The sequence below is a fragment of the Trachurus trachurus genome, assembly GCF_905171665.1.
Source record: "Trachurus trachurus genome assembly, chromosome: 19".
NCBI lineage: Eukaryota > Metazoa > Chordata > Actinopteri > Carangiformes > Carangidae > Trachurus > Trachurus trachurus.
Genome location: NC_139913.1, coordinates 871,955 through 880,000, shown reverse-complemented (window position 1 = coordinate 880,000; position 8,046 = coordinate 871,955). Strand labels below are relative to the sequence as shown.

General features: G+C 40.2%; 1 protein-coding gene and 1 long non-coding RNA gene across 6 annotated transcripts in view; both read left to right on the top strand.

Annotated features, from left to right (window-relative positions):
• Nucleotides 1-8,046, top strand: part of LOC311002854 (transcription factor COE3-like) — a gene marked incomplete at both ends in the record, with an annotated part of 58,788 nt that overhangs the window by 25,412 nt on the left and 25,330 nt on the right. The window lies entirely within an intron of this gene.
• LOC311002420 lies at nt 31-1,958 on the top strand. The gene is made up of 5 exons (XR_014596242.1): nt 31-323; nt 916-986; nt 1,266-1,375; nt 1,497-1,577; nt 1,673-1,958. It is a non-coding gene; the product is annotated as an uncharacterized lncRNA (long non-coding RNA).

Genomic DNA, 8,046 nt, shown 5'->3' with positions numbered 1-8,046 from the left:
TTAATATTTACAAAATAAAAACGAGTAACCTATACATGAAAAAAATGACTTTGTGCAGTTTGGTATATTATTATGTTGATTTAATCAAATTTGAACTATTTATCAATTGCATTTTACTCATTTTTGTTTGAATAATATCAGCTCAAAATCACTGAGTAAGATTTAATTATATTTTATCAGTAAAGTCAACAAAGTCGAAAAATTAATAAATTCTACTCAATGGGAACTCTTTGGTGTTAATCGCCGTAGCTACACTTCCGCCTGAGGCACCACACCAACATGTCTGCCACAGCCAACACCGTCTTGTCTGTCATCTGCTCAAGGTAAGAAGCTTCAATAAAGACACTTTATTACTACGTTGCTCCAGCAGTTGAACACTGTTTTGCATTACCGCAAGTTATCTAACAAGTTTAACAGCATTGTATTAAGTTTAATATCGCGATTCAAAATCTGAGCTTCACCCCTCCCCCGCTTTTACCCTCTAAAGACGCTAACGGTCGAGCGAGAAGGCACACGTTTTTTTGAGGAGTGAGTTTATTTATTGCACCCTGTGTCGGTTGTACTGTACTGTACTGGGGTGGGGGGGGTATCGGTAGCTGCGACACGTGTAAACACTGCAGCATTTTTTTCAGTCTTTCTTTCTATTTAATCACTTTGTCTGGCATTATGTTTACAGGACGTCATGCTCTGGTATTTTTTGATAGAGGCTTGTGTGTTACATCCGCACCAAATTACCCGGTCGCAAAATGACTCGCCTTTTAAATGTATTTTATAAATTTTTTTAGTGGCACGAAAAATTCTGGTCACAAAATTATATTATTATCCTGTTATCATGTGAATAGGTGATGACCTTGTGGCAGTCTATCACAAGCAGACATAAAAACAAACATGTTGTTGTTTTTTATCCCCCTCCAGGACCTGAGGAACAGAAAACATATGTTATGATTGCCATCCAAATAATTATGGACCTTACTGTACATAGAAAAGTAAGTGTAAACTTTTATTACTCGTTTAGTTTATTTTCATGTATCACCCCCTCTGAGTTTGTGCTTAAAATATCAATTTATCCAAATGACTTAAAGCTATGCATTTCTTAGATGCACGCATAATCAGTAATTCAAGACCACTGTAGGCTATGTATTGCAATTGTGATTTGTCAACTATTTGATATAAAATAAGTTATCGTCATCTCATATATCATGTTTTTGGGTATTTTCAAGATCAAATGTGGTTTACAGGCTACATCATTTGTTGTTCATATTCAGGATGAGTTTCACAGAATCACATGTCCAAGCTGGATGAATACTCTCTTCTGAACCTCCACCATTCAAAGGGCGGGACCATGGGACTGAGGTGGCAGACTATCCTACTGAAGGTATTGTAACTTTGACCATATGTTTTTTTCATTTATATTTATATTAAATCTACAGGAGGACATGTTAGCCTGTGACTGTATGCATAACTTTTTAATTTCAGACATTTGTATGTTATTTCAGGCTCCTACCATCAACATAACCAGAGACATTGTTATTGTCCGATGTTGTACCCTGGGGATTCAGCTCCTTAAAGAGTATGATGTAAGTTGAAAATACATTTTAATATGTTAAGAAGTCTGTCTCTGTCTCTCTGCTGTACAGTCTAAAATACAAAATGTTCTTGTTATTATACGTAGGATGAAGACAGTGTGGCAAGCGATGAAAATCAACAGCATCCAAACTAATCTGTCAGAAGACCTGAGGACATCGGAACAAAGGTCCTAACAGCTCTGGGTAACTTTCCAAAGGCTTGTGCCATGCTCATTGGCTTGACGCATAGTGAATCTTGCCTATCCCAAGGAGCTCAGGTACACTTCTGAAGCCTTTCAGAAACACAGTCCACTTTCACATAGGCAGACACACAAGTGGTTGTTGTTCTCCAGAAATATTTTATCACTCTGCTTGCAGGCCTCATAGCTCCAGAAAATTTGGAAATATACATATACGTCTGTTTTATCTGATGTAGTTGTTGATGTTTCAAAGATTGTGGATGGTCTGTATGTAATTGTTAAGTCACTGTCAAATGGTTTACTTCAATGCTTTGCCTGAGTTTCAGTGCTGTAGTTCTAGTTTGTCATAGTCATTTGAGGGGAGGGTTATAATTTTAAGGACTCAATATTGGCATAACTTGCTGCTGTGTTGCATGGGATGTTGCATGTTTTAATGGAGGAATTTGGTTTGGACATAATGATTTGGGTGCCACTTTAGTTAATGAAGAACCAAGCAAAAGTACCTGACCTTTATACCAGACTTGAGCCAGTCAGCACAGGGATGTTTTGATTTCTTTTAATTGTTAAAAACATATTTGCCTTTTTTTATAATTTCAGCTTTTATTTAAACATTTTAAAGGCTTTTGCAGTTTAAAAAAACTTACCGTGAATCACACCCAAAAGTCCTTCTGTGCATGCAACAGCAACAAGTTATGGGCAGAGGTCAAAGGTCATTCTGCACTTTATATTTACATTTATAGATCTCTCTGATCTTTCCTTGTGAACATGATACCACTTGAGAATTAGCTTTGATCAAAAATACATAATAAACAGATTGTCAGCATACATATCCTTATTGTATACATTATGTCTGTCATTTTTATACTGCCTTCCTCTCTATGTCTTTGTATTTTTGCATTTTACCAAAAAGAAATCTTTTTGAAAAATGTTAAAATGTGTATGTAAACAAAGCTGCATAAATAAATGTTTACCTGCTGTTTTCCTACATGGTAATTTGTTAACTGACTTTCGGTAAATTCTTGCAACAAGAAGACATGGTATTGAGTAGATTCAACATAAATAAATTATGGCAACAAAGTGACAATTAATAACATTAAATAGATTTTAAGTCATGTGGTACCAATTATAAGTTGATATAACTTATTTCATTTATTGAATCCAAATCATTCTTAACCAAATATTTAGAAAGATAGCCTCAATTTCACACATAAAATTAGTGAATATAAAGCATTATCATCCACATATTTAGTAAATCTAAATCAATTCCACCTAATTAATTAGTAAATCTAAATCACTTTATCACAGATATTTGGTAAATCTAACTTAATTTTCTTCAGATACCTAGTAAATATTTATTCAATAGTTTTGTTTAAATTTACTTAATTAAATCAATAGTTTTTAATCAAAGTTGAAGTAATTAAATTCTATTCAATTATATTAATTGTCACTTTGTTGCCTTAATTTTTTTAAGTAGACAATGGTCAAACTTTTTTGAGTGCTCCTCCTCCTCCCTTTAGTTTCTCTTTGGTCGTCATCAGCTCGTTAATCAATTAACTCTGTGCTGCTAATTGACAGTTGTCATTAATTATCTCTGACTTGCTCTAATTAGTATTCTAATGTATTCGTTAACAGCAGCACAACGTTTCAGCTCATTTACATATTAAATACAAGTTGTTGTTTTTGTTGTTGCTCCGGCTGAGATGATTTATTCATGTTCCCTTTAGTCTGGCTTTTACTTTTAAAGGGATAGTTCAACATTTAGTCAAATTAGCCCATCACCATAATCCCTATAGTCATAGCAGTAGGTTTGTTACCTTTAATTGTCGGTGCAAGCTGTTTTTAGAACGGCGGAGCAGAGCCGTGAGCTGCTCAGAGCTACGCTACGGAGGCTCATTATGGGATTTCTTGGTTTCCCTCATCATCAAACTCATCAAATACACAATCCAACAACTCCACAACGCTCTGGTGGACAAGTTGTGAGCTGCACATTCACCACGCTATGAGATAATAACACAACGTTACCACACAGAGTTGTTTTAGAGGGAAATTCATGCGAAACCGCTGATGCACGTTGCCTTCAGGGACAGTTTTTCATCAACAGTCTCTGTATTTCCCTCTAAAACAACTCTGTGTGGTAACGTTGTGTTATTATCTCATAGTGTGGTGAATGTGCAGCTCACAACTTGTCCACCAGAGCGTTGTGGAGTTGTTGGATTGTGTAGAGATAGATAAAAGGACGATAAACATGATAAAAAAAACAGTTAAAATAAGATAAGAAAAGATGAGATAAATGAGTTCAAACAGAAGAAGGTGTAAAGTGATGGGGATAAAAATAAAATAAAAGATTATGTTCATGTTTCATCGATTTACAATTAATATTAATTGTAAATATTGTATCTTAGAAAACGCGTCAGACTTTTTAGATGGATGTTATAAAAATAAATATCTGTCGTATCGTTAACGCAGCAGCGGCAAATACGTAACAAGATACACCGAACCTCGACTCTGATTGGCTGCAGTCGCCTGTGACATCATCACAGCAGGAGTCAGGAGTTTTTATGTGTTTTTGTTTGGTTTGGTTTTTAGTTGTTTTCTGTCTTGTGTGTGATTTATTTATTTACTTATTTACTTATTTACTTACGGTCGTCATGACGTCACTTCCTGGACTGGATGCGGACAGGAAGTGACATCACCACCGTGTTTAACCAGCAGCTGCTGTGAGTTAAGAACCTGAACACAGAGAGCATCAGATTAACAGGCAGAGCTGCCAACAGCACTAAATCTCTCTCTCTCACACACACACACACACACTGACACACACACACACACACACACACTGAGACACACACACACACACACACACACACACACACACACACACACACACACACACACACACACACACACTGAGACACACACACACTCATCGCTGCATGGCATTACATTACCGTCAGTATAATTCCTCCTCACACTGTGACTACATTTTCTACCTCATAGAGCATATTAACTCCAACAGTGTGCGTGTGTGTGTCTGTGTGTGTGCGCTCACTGTGTGTGTGTTCACTGTGAGTGTGTGTGTGTGTTCACTGTGTGTGTTTTCAGTGTCAGTGCATGTGTGACTTCTGTTCTTCCCGGAGATAAATTTGCTGTGCGTCCTAATTTCCTGCTCGTAAATATGAGCAGTAATGGTGTGTGTGTGTGTGTGTGTGTGTGTGTGTGTGTGTGTGTGTGTGTGTGTGTGTGTGTGTGTGTGTGTGTGTGCGTGTGTGTGTGTGTGTGTGTGTGTGTGGGGTCTTCCCTACTTATCATATAACAAATTGAAAGCTTAATCTGTCGTGTGTGTAGATTTACGACCTCGCTGTCGTTCAGAGAAGGAGGAGGAAATAGATGAAGGAGACAAGGGAGGAGGAGAGGAAAGGAGGAGAGGATGGAGGAGGAGAGGAGAGGAGGAGAGGATGGAGGAGGAGAGGAGAAGAAAGGAGAGGAGAGGAGGAGATGGAAGAGGAGAGGAGGAGAGGATGGAGGAGAGAAGGAAGAGGAGGAGATGGAAGAGGAGAGAAGGGGAGAGGAGAGGAGATGGAAGATGGAAGAGCAGAGGAGAAGAGAGGAGAGGAGAGGAGGAGATGGAAGAGGAGAGGATAGGAGAGGAGATGGAAGATGAGATGGAAGAGGAGTAGGGGTGCACTGAATGGCATTTTTTTGGCCGAAGCCGAATACCGAATAAAATGAAAACGCTTGGCCAAATAACCGAATAATACCGAATACCGAAAGTGGTTTTAAAGTTTTTCTTTTTTTTTTTTAGATTTCAGGCGACCCCACGTGGGGTCCCGACCCCAAGGTTGGGAAACACTGTTTTAAAAGCTGTCGGCCACGGACAGAGTGGGCGACATGCTGGGACGAGGAGCTTTAGTTTTAACTGCTGCAGTCGTCTCTCCCTCTCGTACTCAGCATGCTGTCAGAGAATAGACTGGCTCTGATGCTGTTCAGGGTGTTTGGTTTTTAAATGTTCCTACAGGAACGGTCCCCTCACTCAGTCCTCTCAGTGGCCGTGTCTCCGCTGCAGACAGGGGCTCTTGGAGCGTGTGTAACGGTGCGCGGTCACTGTGCAACTCCCCCCCCCCCACTGCTCTTGTTGCTGTTGTTTTAATATTCGGCCTTGCTTTTCGCTCATTCCACCGAATACTGAATGTAGGAGCCAATATTATGTTAAAGAAAGTTTAGAGTTGTACTGTAGATTACAGCGTGTTTTATATTAGTTTTGGTTGTGTTATACATTATTGCCTTTTATTGCATAGATGTTAAATTTACCACAGCACCTGAAGTAGGCGCTGCTCATGCGCATTGTTTTGTTTTGAAGAACTTGTGAAAAGTACAAGACCTGGATTAGCAGAGTGGTAGTGGGTACAGGGAAAAAAGGTTTTTTGACCGTCACTTTCAGATGTTACTGGTACGTTAAGATGTTGTGGACCGTTGTGAAAACCAAGAGAAGCTTGGAATGGTGTGTATTAATGGAAATACCTGGATTCTGCAACAAGAAATAAAACAACGAAACTATGACCTGACTCTCCGGTGGTTTGTGAGTAGTTAAGGAACACAAGACAGTAACATACGAGTCGAGCCGGCTGTACCAGCCTACTGCTAATAAATCGAGTGGTTTTGGAATTAAAATCTACGTTTGCCACTACACCGAATATTGCAAAAAAAAAGCAATATTCGGCCGAATATATTCAGTTACCGAATATTCGGTGCATCCCTTTTTTTTTTTGTATATTTATTTGGGATTTTATTGCCTTTAATTGATAGTGCAGTCGAGAGAGAGACAGGAAATGGGGAGGCAGAGAGGGGGGGAATGACACGCAGGAAAGGGCTGTCCGACGCGGGACTCGAACCGGGGCCGCCGGCACCGAGGACTGAGCCTCAACATGGGGCGGCAGCTTTACCCAGTGAGCTAAACGCCGCCCCTCGCTGCATCCCTAAAGAGGACAGGTGGAGAACAGGTGGAGAACAGGTGTATCTCCCTGTCACCTGGTAGTGGGTCATGTGACCTGGACCTTCAGTCTGAGCAGAGGAGGTGCTGCTGGTGACCAGGTGACCAGGTAACCATGGTGACCAGGTAACCAGGTAACCATGGTGACCAGGTGACCAGCTGACTCCTCTCATGGTCTCAGGCTCCTGTATTGATTATTGATTATTGATCACAGATGAACGGTGGTGAGATCAGATGCTGCTGTACTAACGGTTTGTTTGTCACGGAGCATCTGTTCACTGAGACTGTGTATGTATGTTGGTGTGTGTGTGTGTGTGTGTGTGTGTGTGTGTGTGTGTGTGTGTGTGTGTGTGTGTGTGTGTCTGTGTGTGTGTGTGTGTGTTGGTGTCAGCACTTTGTCCTTCTGTAAGCTCATTAGAGAGGAGCAGCAAGGCATGCTGGGTAATCAATACTCAGACCCTCAGAGACCAGAAACAGCCTGAGAGGGACTGCTGTCTTTTTGTCCTCCTGTGTGTGTGTCTGTGTCTGTGTGTGTGTGTGTTTACACCCTGTTACCATAGAAACCACTCTGATGCTGCATGGCAACACACACACACACACACACACACACACACACACACACACACACACACACACACACACACACACACACACACACACACACACACACGAGTATCACAGCCACAACTCTGCTCTTTAACATAGTTGAAGTAAAACGAACAGTTTGTGTCTGATGTGTCTGTGGGTGGTTGTGTGTTTGTATGTGTGTGTTGGTGCATGTGTGTGTGTGTGTGTGTGTGTGTGTGTGTGTGTGTGTGTGTGTGTGTGTGTGTGTGTGTGTGCGTGCGTGCTCTTTGTCTCCTTCATCCCTGCGTCTCCAGGGAGACGGTGACAGCAGAGAGAGAGTGTTCAGGGTTACAGCTGACAGCAAGACAGAGGGACGAGTGTGTCCTCTGTTTACCCACTGTAACACATGTTAACACAACACAACACACACACAAAAACAACACACAACAACAACAGAGGAGGAGGAAGACCAGGGTTCAACTGCAAAAACTCAACATCTTTCCAAGAATATGTGTCCTTTTTCTTGTCAAAATGTCTCATTTCTAGTCAAAACTAATCTCTTTCCACTTAAAATAAGACTCATCACCTAAAAATTAACTTGTTTTTAGATCATTTTCACTTGTTTCAAACTAATTTTCACTTGAAATAAGTAGAAAAATCTGCCAGTCAAAGCAAGTTTTTTGTGCTTGTAATAAGAAAGAAAAACTTGCTCCACTATCAGATTTTT